This window comes from Otolemur garnettii, unplaced genomic scaffold (genome assembly GCF_000181295.1).
Source record: "Otolemur garnettii isolate 467f Iridium unplaced genomic scaffold, OtoGar3 scaffold00013, whole genome shotgun sequence".
NCBI lineage: Eukaryota > Metazoa > Chordata > Mammalia > Primates > Galagidae > Otolemur > Otolemur garnettii.
The window spans coordinates 19,077,174-19,096,653 of record NW_003852408.1 but is presented as its reverse complement, the minus strand read 5'-3'; positions in this window follow the sequence as shown (position 1 = coordinate 19,096,653).

Here is a 19,480-nt window from a genome sequence, read left to right as displayed (position 1 = left end):
TGCTCATGGCTGGGAAAAATTAACATTGTTAAAATGTCTATACTACCTAAAGCAATATATAATTTTAATGCAATTCCTATTAAAGTTCCATTGTCATACTTTAAAGATCTCTAAAAAATAATACTTCATTTTATATGGAATCAGAAAAAACCTCAAATAGCCAAGACATTACTCAGAAATAAAAACAAAGCAGGAAGAATCACGCTACCAGACATCAGACTATACTATAAATCCATTGTGATCAAACCAGCATGGTACTGGCACAAAAACAGAGAGGTAGATGTATGGAACAAAATAGAGAACCAAGAAATGAACCCAGCTACTTACCATTATATGATCTTTGATAAGCCAATTAAAAACACTGAGTGGGGAAAAATTCCTTATTTAACAAATGGTGCTAGACGAACTGGCTAGCGACCTGCAGAAAACTGAAACTGGACCCACACCTGTCACCACTAACTAAGACAGACTCTCACTGGATTAAAGACTTAAATTTAAGACATGAAACTATAAAAACATTAGAAGAAAGTGTAGGGAAAACTCTTGAAGAAACTGGCCTGGGTGAATATTTTATGAGGAGGACCCCCTGGGCAATTGAAGCAACATCAAAAATATGCTATTGGGACCTCCTCAAATTAAAAAGCTTCTGCACAGCCAAGAACACAGTGAGAAGCTGTCTGAGCAGACAGCCCTCAGAATGGGAAAAGATATTTGCTGGTTATGCTCCGACAAAGGTCTAATAACCAGAATCTACAGAGAACTCAAATGTATTAGCAAGAAGAGAACAAGTGATCCCATCTCAGGGTGGGCAAGAGACTTAAAGAGAAACTTCTCTGAAGAAGACAGACGTATGGCCTACAGACATATGAAAAAATGCTCATCAGAGAAATGAAAATCAAAACTACTTTGAGATATCATCTAACACCAGTAGGTTTAGCCTGTATCACTATATCCCAAAATCACAGATGCTGGCAGGGTTGTGGAGAAAAGGGAACACATCTACACTGCTGGTGGGAATGCAAACTAATACGTCCCTTTTGGAAACTCATATGGAGTACACTTAGAGATATAAATATAGATCTGCCATTTGATCCTATAATTCCTCTGCTAGGTATATATCGAGAAGGCCCAAAATCACGCTACAATACAGATATCTGTACCAGAATGTTCATTGCAGCCCAATTCACAATCACTAGGCCATGGAAGAAGCCCCAGTGCCCATCAATAAATTATAGCATATGTATACCACGGAATACTATGCAGCCATAAAGAAAGATGGAGACTTTACCTCCTTCATGTTTACATGGATGGAGCTGGAAAATGTTCTTCTTAGCAAAGTATCTCAAGAATGGAACAAAATGTATCCAATGTACTCAACCCTATTATGAAACTAATTGTTAACTATCATAGGAAAGCTATAATCCAAATGAAGTCCAAGAATATGGGGAAAGGGGTAAGGGAGGGGAGGGGAGGGGGGAGGATGGGTGAAGGGAGGGTGATTGCGGGGATCACGCCTATGATTTTTCCTATAAGGGTACATGTGAATCTTTCTAAATGTCGAATATAAATGTCTTAACACAACAATCATGAGAATGACATGATGGCTATGTTGGCCAACTGGATGAAAGTATTTCAAATTGTATATGGAAACAACACACTATATCCCATGATAGAATTAATGCGCACAAATATGATCTAATTTAAAAAAATTTTTTTTAAAAGACAAAAAGGTAACAGGTAAGTGGGGGTCACTATCACACATTTCAGAATCTCTGTTCCATAGAGGCCCCTTGGGCTACTGGATGCTTCTACACAGTTGACATAAAGTCCTTTCTGCCCCAGAGGCTCAGCATGGTCCTGATAGTCTAGGAAATCAGAACAGTTGCTCTTCTTGGATGACACTGTTTGACTCAAATAATTAGGGACCAAACTTAGAACCAAGAGAAGGAAGTCTCTCTTTCATCAGGAATTAATACAGCCAGAGGCTCACATCCACCAGAGGAGCCCACCAACCAGTGGTTTTCAAATTTAAAAATTTGATAGCAGTTGCCTTAAGAATTTATTAAAATCTGAGCTGTAATAAAGGAGGTAACTCTATTTTTAATGTTGGACCCTTAACAACTTTTAGACCCACACTGCCTGCCTCACATTTTGCCACCAAATTTAGAGGGAAGTTTAAAATTTTCAAACCCCTAGCCCTTTCTCCACTAATGTACTCCACAGCCTTGGGGGAGGGATTGCTCAATCCACACTTCCTCCTTGGTTCTTGTTTCTACCAGACTGAACTAGATGCATTGTTTTTGAAGAATCTGTCACTGTCTGCTCTTTATTATGTATACTTAATTTCCTATCAACTGGTGCCCATGTGTCTATCATCTCAAAATCCACAAATTCCTGAGCTGGGTGGCAGTTTTGTAGCCAGCAAAGGATTCTCTGTGTCCAGCCAATCCAGATTCAGTAAAGGATGGGGGTAGAGGATGTGACCGAGGACTCTAATTTGCATTTTAAACAAGCATCCCAGGCCACCCTGTTGCACATGATTCACAGACTACTTAAACCCTCTTCAATTCTTCTGTTCAATCTCCAACACAAAAGTGCATTTAGTACCCTCACTCTTCCACTTAACTACATCAGATTGTATGATTCACCTTCATGACCCCTCTTTTTTCATCATTAATCAATCTTCTGTAGTTCTTGTTCTACCAGATATCCCCTAAATAAGGTGAGGCAGGAGAAGGAGTGGACTGGAAAAAAAAAATCACAATGTTTTGCTCTGAACTCAGTTCCCTAAAGATGTAGCATGATCCATCCCTCCAGATATCTCTTCATGGACTTCTGTGCATCTTAGACTCCATAAGAACATAATTATCTGAGCCTTAGCAAAGAAAAATAAGTGATTTTAGGAGATTGTTAGAGTATAACAATTTTCCCAATGTATTAGAATTTGGCAGGATACATTGGCTGGAATTAAAACTGAGTGATCTGATGAACTATGGGATGGAGATTCTCTTTGCACTACCAGCACTACATCAGCAGCCAAATGGCTTTTCTGTGGTTGTACTGAATCTAGGAAAGGCCACAGATGCAGACAGTGGGCCAGGGTGCTGGGGAAGAGAAGCAACAGTGGAACTAGATGGGATGCTATGACTCAGCCGGAGATCCAGCATTCTTCCCAACTTTGTTCAAACCCACTGTGACTCTGGAGGAGTGAGACCTGAAGAGAATATAGCAAGTTATTCCCAAGGATATTCAGCATTGGAAGCACAGGAAGATACTAGGCAGAGCACATTCTTTGAATGGCACTATAGTGGACACTAAATATCTCAAATTGGCAACAGACACTAACATCATGGCCTGACTCAAAGTATTGCAAGATATTTGTTCATGAACATAGTAGAGACTCAAGGCTGAGACCCACTGGCAGCAGTGGGAGCACCAAGCTAAGGAGATAAACATTGAACTACTGGTGGAAGGTACGCCTATTAATAGTCTCATTTGCATATCTTCACCGATTATGGATGTACGATGCAAGTAAAACTAGCAAGTACTCTGTGTGAAACAGATTTCACTTAAAGGATGCCTTTCTCCACCTTAGTGGTCTCAATCTTTCACCTCTTGTCAAAAGTTGCCCCAATGCAATTGATAATAGTGATTCTATCCTGTCTCAAAGTGTTACCTTTAAGATACCAGAGAGTTGCAACCTGGATTAGCTCACTCTAATTCCTCCAAACAAATGACTAAATAGAGCACTACTTTGATGTTATACTCTCACTTTATTCTTATTCCAGCTTTGATGCAGATAAGGAAAACATGCCGACTAAAATGTTGATTGGTGACCACTGTATGAAAACTTTGCAATACATTTATCTTAGGGTCTAGATGACAGAAGATAAGTAAATTTACTTATCTATGTAAATCTATGTGTCACATCTTCTTAAATTTCATTTTATTTTTTTGTCAGATGCTCATGAGCAGATAGGTATTATCATACCCATTTTACAGATAAGTAGAGTACAGCTCAAGAAGGTTAAAATCTGCCCACAGTAAACTCTCAGTGAAGAGCAGAAGAGGGATTGAAATCCACTTTTGTCTTCCCTTACAATCTACGCCACTTTCCTATTGCTTCTCTAGACAAACCTTTTTGTTTTTTATTTATAGCTTATGAAAATGATGTGAACCTATTGGACTTCCCTTTTCCATGTCTTCTAGGAAATTATGGACTCCAGTGCTATAGCTAACTCAATCTGGATTTCTCACAAAATTCTTTATCATTATTTTATTGGATAAATAATTTTGGTAGCATTTCTCATATAGTTCCTAAATTATTTTTGAAAAGGAGTGGTACATAAGTTGTCAACAATTTGGAAAGTATTAACTCAGGCATATTCTTCTTTTATTAACTTTGTAAGTCACATAACTAGAAAGCAGAAGCTTTATAAATAATGTGTGAAGTTACTTTAAAATTGGAATTCTTTTAATACCATATACCTGTTGACTTTGCCATTTTATCCATCATTACTAAGTTTGGTAGCACAGATACAGCTAAACATAGGCATTTAAAAAATCTGAAGGAATACGCAGAGATGGAGGCTGGTCAGATGTCATCTCAAACCTGCATACCCAGAACAAATTGGCCCTGAAACCTCTCCCTGCTTGGAACCCAAATTAGCAGGCAGCTATACATCAGAAAAAGAAAATAGAATTTTCCCCACCAGATTGCAATTTTCACTGCATGATATTTTAAACTATGTCTACATACAATGTAAAGGTCACCTGCATTGACATTTACAACATACCCAGAATTCCGTAGGCTGTTCATGAGAGTTCTAAGCCACAGGTGTATGGATGACAAATAGGCAATGCCAGAGGCATTCAGCCTCCATACTTGTTTAACTGAGTAATGAAATCAGACACAGTTATGTTGGCCTGCTAGGAAACAAGAGCAAATCAGCATCAAACACCAAAGAAGCATAATCTAGGAATTTAGACCTACTGGACTGTTGACGGCCAGTCACCTCCTGTAAAAACTGAGTCAGCCTGAAAAGATGACCAGAGAGAAGATCGTCTAAAGACAGCTTGAATCCAAGATGTCATAGAAAGTTTGGCAAGCTAAATCCAACATAAAGACTATACTCTAATTACACACACACACACACACACACACACACACACACAGGTCAAAGAGATTTCATCAATGCTCATGAGGATTAGTGATTCTAAAGTCTACTGACTGAGATATACATATACATATACAGAGGGTGCCAAAAAATGTATACACTTTTTAAGAAAGGAGAAAAATGTGTTAAAATTGTAATATTATATATATATATATATCTCAATAACAAAAATGAATGGAAGTCACATCTGACTTACGCAATTACAAGAGGTAGTCAATGTATAGACATGATATAATGTAAAATACAAAGATAACAGCTATTATAATGTGTACACATAATTTTGGCCCCCAGTAGCTTCTAGAAGAGCAGAGCAGAACCTGTCACTGAAGAACAGAGAAAGCAGTATCACTCATATACTAGCAGGGATGAGCAAGTTACCATATGCATTATGCAATCGGAGACTATGTTTTAGAATCAAGCACAAACCTGTTGTAAAATTCCCTTTAGTTGAAAAGTTAAAGTACCTGCTAAGGGATTTTTTTTAATGTCTTTTCTCCTGTATTGTGATAGAAATCTTCTGTTTGTGTATGGACCCAGGCAACAGGGAAACTGGGAAGGAAGGCAGGGCAGCGGACGGCAAAGAGGGATTAAACAACAAAAAAAGGTCTGGCCTCCAGCCACTTGCACCTGGTAGAAAGTGTCAAGGAAAACCGCAGATTTATGCCTGGAGCTTTGCGAATTAAAAAATATATATGTTAATTCTTTCAGCAAATGTTTATTGAGTATCCATTACTTGTCAGAGAGTTTGCTGGGAATTAGGGATGTAAAGTTGTAGGAGATAAGTCTCTTCCCTTGAGGCGATGACAATATCAGATCAGTTATCCCAGCAAGTAAAATTTGTGTGTATTATGAGTTCCAAAATAATATTACGATGAAAATACAGACAAGGAAATACTTCACTCCACCTGATGAAAATGAGTGGAGGGCCAGAACCAGGCTACAAAGATTGATCCAAGACTCAATTCAAAAGACAAAGTTTTAGTTTAGAAACTACCAGTGGGTAAGAAAATCATGTCAAAACAGATTTCTTATAAATGTTGAGTACTTCCTGTTTGAGGATGGGCCAGAAATATCAAGATGACAAGTTTAGTGTATTCTGCTGAAACCAGGAAGTAAAAAGGACCATGGAAATTAAATCTAAGAAAAATAATGAAAAGAATACTTAGAAGATTTTATAGAGAAAAATGGTGCAGAATTTGGAATTAGAGATAGAAAAAAGCATTCTTCGTTTTAGAGATACCAGTTCACCAACTCAATTTGTTTCCTTGGATCCGAAAATTTTCCACAAGAGTAACAAGAGTCCTAAATCGTTAGTTATTCAGCAAGAATTGCAATACAGAGAACTCCTTTTAAAAATGAAAATCTTCCAGGCTCCCGCTCGCTCTCCACTTCTTTTCTCCTTCTATGACCTCTTGCAAGTCTTTGATCATTTAAAAGGAATGTGTGGGTGGTGTGTAACCTTTAGAAACGTCTTTCTGCCAGTTTACTAGAGGGAAGTTTTCTTTCTCTTTTTCCTTTTTTCCCCCCTTGCCCTAAGTTCTGCACAAAACCGCATCTCACTGCATTGTGCAAAGCCATTCAGAGGTTTCTTGAAAGACTCCAATGAAGAGAGTCAGTCATGGCTGTGAAACCAGACAGCACCCCCTCAAAACCAGATTTCTGTGGCCCAGAACAAGTCTGTCTCTTTGTGTGGGATGGTTAGCAGTTGGTGAGTCATGCCATCAGGTGTATTTATAGACAAAGCATTTAAAACAAGTAAATAAATATAAGCAGTTGTTGCCTCTTTAGAGTCTCAGAAGGGGCAAAGAGAATGTCTGAAAATCAGAAATGTTGCTGTTCTGAGAGAGTAGGCTGTATTCAAGAAATCCTAGGATGAAGGACTGAGGGATTCTGGCTCAGTCCTTTGTCTAGTCCACGAGATTTTTCATATAGAGAGAGTACCAAAAAGAAAAAAGTATACATATTGTAAGAAAGGAAAAACTGTTTTAAAATTATAATTTTCAAGTCATGTTTGACTTCTGCAATTACAAGAGATATAAGGTACAATAGCAAGATAGCAAATGGTATCAGTATGCAGTAAGTATTACAATTTTAATATATTTTTCCTTTTCCTAAAATGTGTATACATTTCTGGCACCCTCTGTAGTGGCTTATACTGGAAAGATGACCAGTAAAATTTGCCGCTGGATAAGCAGCAACTTCTGACAGTGAACAAGTTGATCCTCATTTATTTCCTTGATCTCTAACTCTCATTTCACTTTGAAACACACATCACTTACATGTGCTGCATAGAGATGATATTCCCTTCCACTGATCTTCGTAATATGTGCTGCATATTAAAGTTAGTTTTGTAAAATATAATGATTAGACTTAAGATAATGACTATATTGGGTGCCATGTGGACAGAGAAGAGCTGGAAGTAGTAACTGAATGATGAATGCCCTCCTCTCCCCAGAGTCCCCTATTGATCAGGTAACCTTAGTTACCAGCTAGTAACCTAAGTTGGCAAAGCTTTCTTTTTCTTCCTTTTTTTTTTTTTTTTTGCAGTTTTTGGCCGGGGCCAGGTTTGAACCCACCACCTCCAGTATATGGGGCCCGGCGGCCTACTCCTTTGAGCCACAGGTGCCACCCAAAGCTTTACTTGTGAACTGCTTCTCAGAGTATGTTCTTCAGGTAGGAAGTAAGAGTCTAGTAAGGGACCCAAGAGGAAGTTTGGTTTTGAAACAGGACAAGTTGAGCAGTGGTGGAGAAAAGATGGTATCAACTTTGACATTTGACTTTTGTAGGCATTTGCTTAAATATGGGCTCCAGACCAGGATGCACTGCTCCAAAAAATGTGCAAGATCATCCACTTGAATGAGAGGGAAAAAATAAGAACTTGACAATCATATGGATTTTGCTTAGGAAAGAATAAACTTTACTGAAATTTAATATATGAGCTCAAAATAGTAAGTACATATAAATATTTGGCCTTTGTGTTCAAATACCTTTTGGCTTTTGTTTCTCACTGACTTTAAGGGGTCCCCCTTCATGATCTAATCACTTCCCCAAAGCCCCAGTTCCAAATACCAGCACATGAGGGGGGACTATGCTTCAACATATGAATAGGGGGGCGTAAACATTCAGTTCATCATACCCGTCAATGGCTTCTATCACAGCCTTTGGATAAGAGAAGGATTAAGTGAAATGATGTGAGTTCCAAAACAGGCCTCTGCGCAGGGCAGGGAAGAAAGCACCTTGTAAAATCTGTAATTAGATACCAGAGAAGACTGGAAAGGGGGCAGTGATGGAGGAAATTCTGGGAGAATCTTCAGATCTGGAAAACCCAAGATCAGCACAAATCCCAACCACCTTCAGCCAAAAAAGACATCAAAGTACAGCAAACCATTAATATAGAGTCTACCTTACATTGGACCAGAAAGTTGTCCAGTTTTTCTCATTTTAAGAGGAATGGGGAAAATCTTATATCCTGGCTAAAATAAAAATAAAAATTAGAGTTCCCATTAAGAAAAAAGCATGGATTTATGAGTCGTAACAGTACTGAGCTTAAATGGCAGTTCACCTAATTGTTCCCTGTATAATCTTGAACAAATTTCTTGACTTTTCGGGGAGCACCTGTGGCTCAAAGGAGTAGGGCGTTGGCCCCATATGGTTCAAACCCAACCGTGGGCCAAAAACTGAAGAAAAAAAAATTTCTTGACTTTTCCTACTTCAAGTCTCCTCATGATTTAAAAAAAGAAAAAAAACACTAACATCTCCCACCTCTTTGTTGTGATTAAAGGAGTGTTTCCCAAACCTCAGTCTTTCTGACAATATTTCACAATTTGACTGAGTCTAGCTGATGTCTGTTTCATTATATACTATTGTTTTTTCCCTTAAATACATTTCAAAATAAAACTCAGCATCATTATCATAATTACCACTTACCATAAATAGAAAGTATCCCACAAAGATAAATCTGTATCTCCTCAAATTAGGGAAATGACATTTTTTAGTTGCCTAGACTGCTTATCTCTTTTGTCTTGTAATTATTACTAGCGTTCCTTATACCACAAAGTGTCCCAGTCTAAACAATCCATGATGTGATCATCCTACCAAAAATTATCTGTATACCTGCAGGGATGCATATGCCGCTGGGAAACACGTACTCACATGTTATGACGGACGTGCCTAACAGAGCACCTGGCATGTGGGAAGCTCTCAGCCAGAAGAGTTTTCTTCTTTCCCTGGATGGCATATGAGTCCTAACAGTTTCAGAGGCCACAGAGGGCTGTAGAGAGTGGACAGACACTGTGGGAAAGATGGACACAGAGACAGCAACAGCTATGGTTGTTGACCTTTTCACGCCCTAGTATCCTCAAATGCTACTATTAGAAAAAGACATGCATTGATACTAGGTAATTTTGGTTTAAGTGTATTAATGAATAAGCATGATTTATCAAGTCTGAAAGTGAAAGAGTGGCTAGTCAACAAAAAGTAGTAACATAATAAATCAGTAGAGTCTTTCTCTCCCTCTCCTCCCTACCTTCTCTTCTCTCCCTCTCTCTCTCTCTGTGTGTATATAACATGTATATGTAACATACATAACTGAAATTTTAAAAATCATACAAGAATCTGCGAAACTCCAGCAATGTGACAGACATCCAATTGTTTCAATCTGAGTTTAAATTGAGTTAGTTGATTTGGTGGTGACTGGGGAGGAGGGTTGATCTCAGAGTCTCTTAGAGCGTCTTCAGTTTCATGGATGATGATCACACAAGAACCAAACAAATTCCTAAAACCAAAGCTTTCCAAACATCTGCATATATTTGCCTTCTAAGGACTAAGAAGTATGTTCTTGACTGAATGAATTAGCACTGCTACTGTAGTTAAAACAGAATTTGTTGTGACGATGGTTGTTGAAAGAAATTTCTGAATTATAGATAGGGATTTAAACCAATTCTGACAGACAGTATTTACATAACTTCTATTTTCCAGGAAGAGTTAGAGCCTCTTTAAGGAACACTTCCTTCATTTTGAGAATAAGTACCAAGCAGTATCTTGCCAAGAGAAAGAGAGTATTTCCAAGAGTAGAGAGTAAAATTCATAAATCATAAAGTCCTTTTTTCCAGATATAGAGTTTCATATCACATCTATTTACCTAAGGAAAAAAGCCCTTTTCATTCAGCAATTATCTCAATGCCATGGCAAAATGCATTCTGAATTCTTCCAATAGTAACAGTTTTGAGTAGCACTTTTCAAAGAATATATGCTACAAATTTTACAAAATTTTGTTCTAAATAAAAAATGTCCATATGAACACACTAAACACCATATAAGTGACAGAAATAACTTGGTGACTAACAAACAAAAGCAGATGAAGGAAACTATAAGCTCTTCAAAAGGTCAAAGAAAAATTTCAAGTAGGTAGAGTTCTATGCATTTGTCCTCTGAGGCTTTCTGAAAACTCCTCTTGGGGCAAGCAAAGTAGTTTTGAAAGTGGTTTCAACTCTTCTGATGTGTTACTGTCTAAATCATGAAAACACTTCCTTCCTTTGTCTGCTTATCAGCAGGTGCTTAAGTATGCAGAAAGGATAAGGTTCCAAGTGGAAGGTACTTCCCCAATACCCAGTACCCTGTGGTTCTAAATACTGGGCTGTTTGCACATTAAAACAGTAATTTTTAAAACAAGCATAGGCATTTTCTGCAAAAAGATACCTCGTGTGGTTTTTCTTTAGAATGGGGGGAAAAGTTTGCAAAATACACTTTATTATGAGCTGGGATCTGAGGTATAGATAAGTTCTTTGTTTTTGTTCTTTTAGAGAAAATTTTTCTTCAAGGTTTAATCGAAGCTACCTCTAAGCCAAATTCTGGAGATAGTCAAGTAGATGAAATCCCTGCCAGACCTTTTTCTACTTTTACTGCTACGTTTCTCTCATCCACATAGCCTCTATAATACCAATAATTTGTTGTTACCATTTCCAGAGTCATTTAAATGTTAAAGGAGCATCCCAGCTCCAAACTGACCTAAAGATTCAATGCAATCCTGATGACAAATTCCAGAAGGATTTTTTGTCAAAACTGACAAGCTGATTCTGAAAGTTCTATGGAAATGTAGGTGACCTAAAATTGCCAAAGCAATTTTTAAAAAGAACAAAATTGAGAGAATTAACTACATGATATGAAGATTTACTATAAAGCCACATAAACAATGCATCGACAAAAATTAGAAATATAGAAGAGACAAAGTCCAGAAAGCCTCAGACAGATGAGTCACTGTGTTCTATTTTTCTTTTTCTAGTGCAATTAAAAATTTCTTTTTAAACTGACCAATAACAATTGTATATATTTGTGGTATATAATGTAATGTTTTAAGAATGGGCAAATCAAGCAAACTAACAGGCACTTTACCTCACACACTTACTTTTTTTCATGCTAAGAACTTGTAAAATCCACCTTCTTCGTAATTTTTAAGTATATACCATGTTATTACTAACTTCAGCCACCATGAGGTACAATAGATTTCTTGAATTTATTCCTTCCATCTCACTGAAATTTTCTATCCCTTGACCAACATTGTACCACCAATGTACACCCAATCCTTGTACTCCCCAACCTCTGGTAACCACCATTTTTCTCTGTGTTTCTGTAGGCTCACCTATTTTTAGATTTCATGTATAAGTGAGATAATGTGCTAATGGTACTTGTCCTTGTGTTCCTGGCTTATATCCGTTAACATAATGTCACTCAGGTTCATCTGTGTCGTCACAGATGATAGACTTTCCTTCTTTATTAAGACCAAATAGTATTCCATTGTGTATATATACCAATTTTCTTTATTCACCTGTTGAAAGACACGCAGGTTGATTCCACATCTTGGCTACTGTGAATAACGCTACAATAAACATGAGAGCATTATCATTTGATTTCAAACAAAAGTGTTGAAGCAATGTAGTGGGAATAGTCAAGTGTTTCTGATAAACTAGAACAAGTGGATCTCTGTGTAAAAAACAAACAGAACCTTGATCCTGACCTCATATGAGAAATAAAAATGAATTAAATCCTAATTTAATGTAACAACTAAGCTATAAAACTTACAGAAGAAAATATATAAGACTAGACACAGTGGTTTATACCTATAATCCTAGCACTATGGGAGGAAAATTGCTCAAGGCCTACAGTTCAAGACCAGGCTGTGCAACATAGCAAAACCCATCTCTACAAAACTTTTAAAAATTAGCTAGGCATGGTGGCATGCACCTTGTGGGGTGTAGGTTGTGGTATTGCTTGAGCCCAGAAGTTCAAGGCCATAGTGAGCTATGATCATATCGTGGTACTTCTGTCTGGGTGACAGAGTAAGACTGTCTCTAAAAAAAGTAAAAACATATAAAATATATGAGAAAATCTTTGTGAAGCTGAATTGAGCAATTTGTTTCTCTTTTTAGATAGGACACATACACAAGATTCATAAAAGAAAACCAAAACGTTAACCCATAAAAAACATGAATTGCTAAGATGACAGCTAAAAAGAAGATATTCAACATTATTAGAGATGAAATATAATTAAAAGGACAATGGCATGCCACTCCAAACCCACTAAGCTGGTTAATTTTAAGAGACTGCTAATACCAAGTGTTGACAAGGCTGTGGAGCAACTGACACTCTCAAACACTGTAGAAGGAAATAAACAATAGTGCAAAGGCTTTGTAAAAACACTTTTTTTATTGCTAAACCTCCCATATCTTTACCATATGTTTGACACAGCTACATGACTATCAGGTTTTTTACCCAAGAGAAATGAAAGCATATGCCCACACAAAGACTTGTATATAAATGTTCATAGCATTTACTTAGTTTTGGTTATTTGCTTATAATAACCAAAAACTGGAACCAAGAAAGAATCTATCACCAGAGACATAAGTGAACAAAAACATAGTGTATTCACATAATGGAATACTACTCAACAATACAAAGATTGAACTCCTGATGTATTTGACAATGTGGTTGAACCTCAGAATTATTATGCTGAGTTAAAGAACCTTGATGAAAGGGAGTATACATTACATTGTATGATTCCATTTACCTAAAATTTTCAAAAACATAAGGCACTACACAGTGACAGAAAGCAAATGAGTAGTTTCCTGGGGCGACTGAAGAGAGGGAGAGGCTCCACAAAAGGAAATTTGGGGAACTGATGAAATGTTCTGCATCTTGCTTATGGTGGTGATTTTATAGGTGTTCAAAATTCCTAAAATTGTTCAATTTAAATGGATACAGTTGATTGTATATGAAATTTATCTCTAAATAGTTGATATAAAAGCTCTCCTATATATAGCTCCTGTATATAGCTCTCCTATATATCTCCTAACTTTAGGAGATTAATTGTTAAGATTAATTATCTTTAGAGGAATTGATTGTTGATAGACAATATATCAACAGTTAATTTATTCATATATTTATGTATTCATCCATATTACTCACATTAATGTATTTGTATTAATTAATTAATTTATTTCTATTTATTAATTTGTTTGCATATGTATTTATTTGTATTTTCCCTCATAAATGGAACTTCTTTCCTAAGTATTATGTTAGATTACAAAAACAAATAATAACTGACCCCTTTATTGGTATCATCCTCATTCTCACTATGGAGGTAAATATGTAAGTAAGTTACCTAGTTACACATGCTAAGAGTCACAGCAGAGATATGTGGGAAGCACTACAGAAGCAGAGGGAATGATTTGTTTAAGACACGAAGGAAAGACGAGGTGACGAGGCTGAAGTAATGTTTGAACTAGAGTTTATTTAGAATATGTAGTGATTAGGTGGAGCCTGCAAACACAGTCAACATAGAAAGGTATGAAGATACAGAAGTATAGAGAATGCCTGTTGTGGTGAGAGACTTTGAGAGTAGATAGTTAAGAGCAGCAATCCTGTGAATGACCTTGTATAAAATGACATTGTATTGATCACACAGACAGTTCAGAATTGGGGAAGGGAAATAGCATAATTAGATCTAATAGCAGGTAGACTAGTTAAATACTATATGTGATAAGTTATTTTAAAAATATCAAAAAAGTAATAAATACAGCATCCATAAACTAGGGAGAAGGACGATATAAACTAGGCGGGGCACAGAGCTTAGAACTGGATCACCATTCTAGGCTTGGGTTAAGGGTTGTCCCCTCCACAATTAAGCTTTAGGCGTCGATATGTGTTACATATTGTATCTTGTATGGGTCAAGCACCATGTTCTTTAAGGACAAGAAGGAAGGAAAGTTAGATGAAAAGAATTACAAAAGGTAAAAATTATAGGAAAAGTCTATAAAAGATTAGACACACAGACTGGCCTAGAACAGTAGTAATGGTGATGGAGACGGATAGGAGGAAGGTTGATGAGTGGGAGAAGGGTGGGGAAGGAAGGACGGACGGAAACTTAGAGATGACTTCTAGGACATTAGCCCAGGAAGTTATATGAAAGGGAAATCCATTTGCTTATGAAAAGATATTTGGTAGAAGAGCTTCCCGAAGTCTTTTAAAGTCACCCACTAATGAGATATTTCACTTGATGTGTCCAGAAAGTTAGTCCATGGTCCTATAAAAGGACATCCTTCACATGTAAAGTCTTATTTCATAAACACAGGTGATAACATGACCACCACAGGAAAACATATAATAAATATATTTGTTATAAAACAACATAGTAGTTCTACAATACTACAGATCAAAAGAAATCATAAGCAAATTCATAGCAGCTTCTCCTCCTATCCGCAAAGGTTTACCATCATTCTGCCCCTCTCACCGTATCACCCATATATTAAGTGACTTGCACCCCCTACTTAATTCAACTATCCCACATACTCAGAAATGTGGAACTGACAGGTTGAAAATAGACTGAAATTTCATGGCATGAGAAAACCCATATTCATATAAAAGAGCTGCAATAAAGGCTTTGTTGAATCATTTCAAGCTTTCACTCCTTATTTGAGTAACCTGTGAGCTCAAAACAAACCACTCCCCGGTGTGACTTCCCCTGTTCCTGGCTTAATCAATTAAAAGTGATTAAGAAAAGTCAAAGATCGTTTTTCAGAGAATGGAAAATTTTCCAAAAACTTTATTCTGATGAAATTCCAAAGCAAGTTCACGTTTTGGTTAATGTAAGTGTTCTCTTTTGTCTCCACTGAAGTTTTTTGATGCCAAAGAAGTGTGTATCCTAGATAATGATAGGTTTTGATATTGATATTTGATTTGATAATGATTTTACAGCCTTTTAAAATCTTGCTTTCATGTCTTAGAGTTGTATAAATTTGGAAGTGTTGTGATAGATACAAACTTAACAGGCTTCCAAAAGGTTCATTCTGACAAAGCGTTATGAGATGAATCTTGGAGTTCAAGGCTGAGGTTTGAAAATACCAGCTTCCTATTCTGCGCTTCATAACAGATAATAACTTTATACATTTGTTAAAGCCAAGTTATTCGTTATTTTGTTCAAGTTAGAATAAACTGTAATAATATGGCAAGTGTCAGAAATCTTGCCTTAAAGATGGATGGGAACCTCACTGTGAATAGCTCTGTCATCACAAAAATTCATAGTTGGCATATATGCGAATCAAGTAGTATACTTAAAGAAAAATAACTTACCTATCATTTCCATGTCTAAAACTTTGTGGAAGTTTTTCAGTCAGTGATCTATAATATTTTCTTTTCTGTATTTTGATTTCTATAAGCCAAGTGAAGGATAGTCACAACAATCTTGGGTATTTGTGATCATCATTGTTACACACACGCACACATACACACAAGCAAGGAATGCCCGGTGTTAGTGACTCTGTATATATGACTCTTTCCAATCACTCAGTGACAATTCCCATACTGTTTCAGATTTGTATTTACAATATTGAGATTATTTCTTAAAATATACTTGAGATCCACTACTGGCTTAACATCTAATAATCTGAATGTAAACAAATCAAACTTTTGTGCTCTAAACGTACTTTGATTGGTTTTACTCTAACCTTTAGGGAACTTTGCCTCAGACATAGCACTTAGTTACAAACTATAAGGACTATTAAAAAGGAAGATTCTACAGTCTGTTAGCTCTGAAAGAATTTAGGATCTGATTGAGAAAACCACACATACTATGCATGACGAGTGAAGAGCACAGATGTATTCAAGAGAATGTAGAACGAACAAATGGGGCACCTGAGAGAATCTGAGTGAAGATTCTGAGTGCAGATGGATCCAGAAAGACAAAGTCTTTAATTGTAGCTTAGGAAGGGCTGCAAGAAGTATGCGAGTATCTCTTATAAGTAAGTCCATTTCTGGGACTTAGGATATATGTACTTTAAAAAACAAAAAAACAATGGAAACCTAAACTCAAAATCTTAGTAAGGCTGCCCCACAGTAAGTCTGATATAAACAGTGACGTTTTCGTTTAGGCTATGAAATAGTGGCAGGCTCCATCAACCATAAAGGGGGGCACACACGTAGGGAGTATTTTAACAAAACTGCAACACTCAGCACCTTCTCCCCAGTCTTCACACTATGAGGGAGCTGGAGGAATCTTCTGGAAGTCCTGTGTTGCTGACTGGTCTTAGTGGTAAGATTGATTTCCAAGGCTGGCTGATGAATTTGTGTATATGTGTGTATGAAATTTTTTAACTTAGCACTATCAAAAGGGTCTAAAGTACACCATACTTTTCAAATATGAAAGCTGCATGGTGGGCTCTCCCGACATTGAATCTTCTCTTTACTTTCTTCTCAATTAATAGAGCCTGTTCGGGCAGTTTGGAGGCGATAAGGTGGCTTTATTGTTTTGGGTCATGGATTTTGTCATATGGAGCCAGAATTGCTTTGAAAGTGAGGGGACAGTGTTGCTCTAACACGGCCCTGAATTGCTCTCTGACTGGGATTACTGCTCCTCCTGGGCAGGAATCGGGCAAGTTGCTCCCCTGATTTGCCAGAAGCCGTCACCGTTTAATGTGAAGGGGGTGGGTTTCCCTTTCCTGGGGCCACTGCGCTTGCAGAAATTCGGCTACAGAAGCCAAAGAGGAGGAGAAATCAATGCTGCTCAAGTGCCAGCAGCCCCTACCCTCAAGACACCCCTTCCAATGCTCTGCCCCTGCCCTTTCGCTATTCACTTTAACTCCCTCCCTCCTTGCTGTCTCACGTTCAGCAGTCTTCAATTCAAAACTCCTACTTACCTTGACTCCTGAGTCCTGCTGGGAACCTCCACCTGGCTGTCCCACCAGACTCTCAATCTCAATATTTCTAAAATTAAACCATACCCCCCCCAATCAGTCCCTATCCTTGACTTGCATATTTCTGTGAATTGTTGAGCCCTCAAAATAACTTGAACAGGATGATGGGGCACTAATTCATAGGAGATTCAGGAAAAACTCCCCAACTGAAATCTGAGTAGAAGTCAACACAAAATGTAGGAGCCTTCCTATATTTTACTGTGCCAAGTAAATACTATAATGTAAAGGTATTGGTCACGCCAGAAAATACCTCACATTTAATTATGAGGCTAAAGGTAATTCTAAACAAGACTTCAGTTTCTCAAACATTAGAGTTATTTGTAGTGCTAATAAAATAGCAGGTTGGGGCTCGGCGCCTGTGACTCAAGCAGCTAAGGCGCCAGCCACATACACCTGAGCTGGCGGGTTCGAATCCAGCCCGGGCCCACCAAACAACAATGACAGCTGAACCAAAAAATAGCCGGGTGTTATGGTGGGCACCTGTGTCTCAGCTACTTGGGAGGCAGAGGCAATAGAATTACTTGAGCCCAGGAGTTGGAGGTTGCTGTGAGCTGTGATGCCATGGCAGCACGTTCTACCCAGAGTGATAGCTTGAGGCTCTGTGTCAAAAAAAAAAGGTTGGTAGAATATAAGATAAGCAGGTCGGCAGCACGTTCTACCCAGAGTGATAGCTTGAGGCTCTGTGTCAAAAAAAAAAGGTTGGTAGAATATAAGATAAGCATTAAAAGAGTAAGAACTTGCCAAACTTTCGCAATCATGTTCTGGAGGAAAGTCCCCTGAGAGTAAATGTTTATGTTTTAAATATCTTGGCAGACATTCTCTGATAGATACAACTACATTAATCTGTCATGATTATTATACTAGCAATTCAGACCATCAAAACTTCTCCTCCAATTAGTTTAATCTCTGCTAATTATTTCCACTTAATATAACTGACAGGCATCAATACAAATGGAGATGATGCCATCTCCTGCAGGATACTATGATTAAATCAGGGGTCCTGGGTAAATTAAGACTGAGAGCTGGACCTGCCTGATGAGGGGTGGGAGTGAAATTTATGCACCCTCCCCACAGACAACATCTTTACTATATTTATTTGCAAATACCACTGATTTTTGTGGGGCTTGGAGAATTGTTTAATACCCCAAAGAAGTAAGCAATCCTACATATCTTTATATTTAATGATAAATTTGCACCAAGTTGAGACTTCATCTACCAGCTTTAGAGAAAGTCAAGTAGCTGTCCACTTCTGCCATGAATTTTTGAAGGATTCTAGGAGTTATACAGTGCAAAAAGGTCATCCTACTTTCACTTTCTAGAAGGGAGGCATCCTGGCATCTCTGCAGCTGCCAATGTACTTGCTGCCACATGTGGCAGGGACTGGACTCCAGCTCTCCACGACCTGCCCAGAGCTGCAATTCTGGGCCCAAGAAAAGCCCTTCCCAGCAAGCGTGGTCCTTCTGGGGGGATTACTGCCCAACAGCTTTACTTTCTCTGGGCCAAGTGTGGCTACGCACCCCGATGCCCAGACCCCCAATGCTACAGCTCATGGTCCCCCCTGTATTTTCAGCCCACAGAAAGCCTTTGTCATCTCAGTCTCTGTCCTTATGGATCTGAAACCACTATTTCCCTTCTCAGGCTTGTTTTTCCTACCCCACAACAGTGCATTTAACTTTCTGTCTCCCTCTTCCTCTTTCTACAGCAATGGTTCTTCATTGCCTATCAGAATGTCAAGATCACAGCCTTCAAAAGACTCTGTACACCTTCCTTAGGGACAAAAAGGATCCAGATCTTAGACATTCAAATTTCTGTTTACCTTGTCATACTGGATAATTTTTATTCCTTCCAAACATGCAACCTTGGCCCAAGAACAGACTAGAAGTGTTCTCCCTGCAGTCAAGGAAAAACAGCAATAACACAAAACAATCTGAAAAAAGTGCAAGGTAATTTCTTTTTTTTTTCTTTTTTGTTTCTCTTTATTTCTTTGCTCTTTTTCCCTCTTTATTTCTAAATTTAACAGCGGTACACAAGCTTTGGTTACATAGTTTACTTTGTACAGAT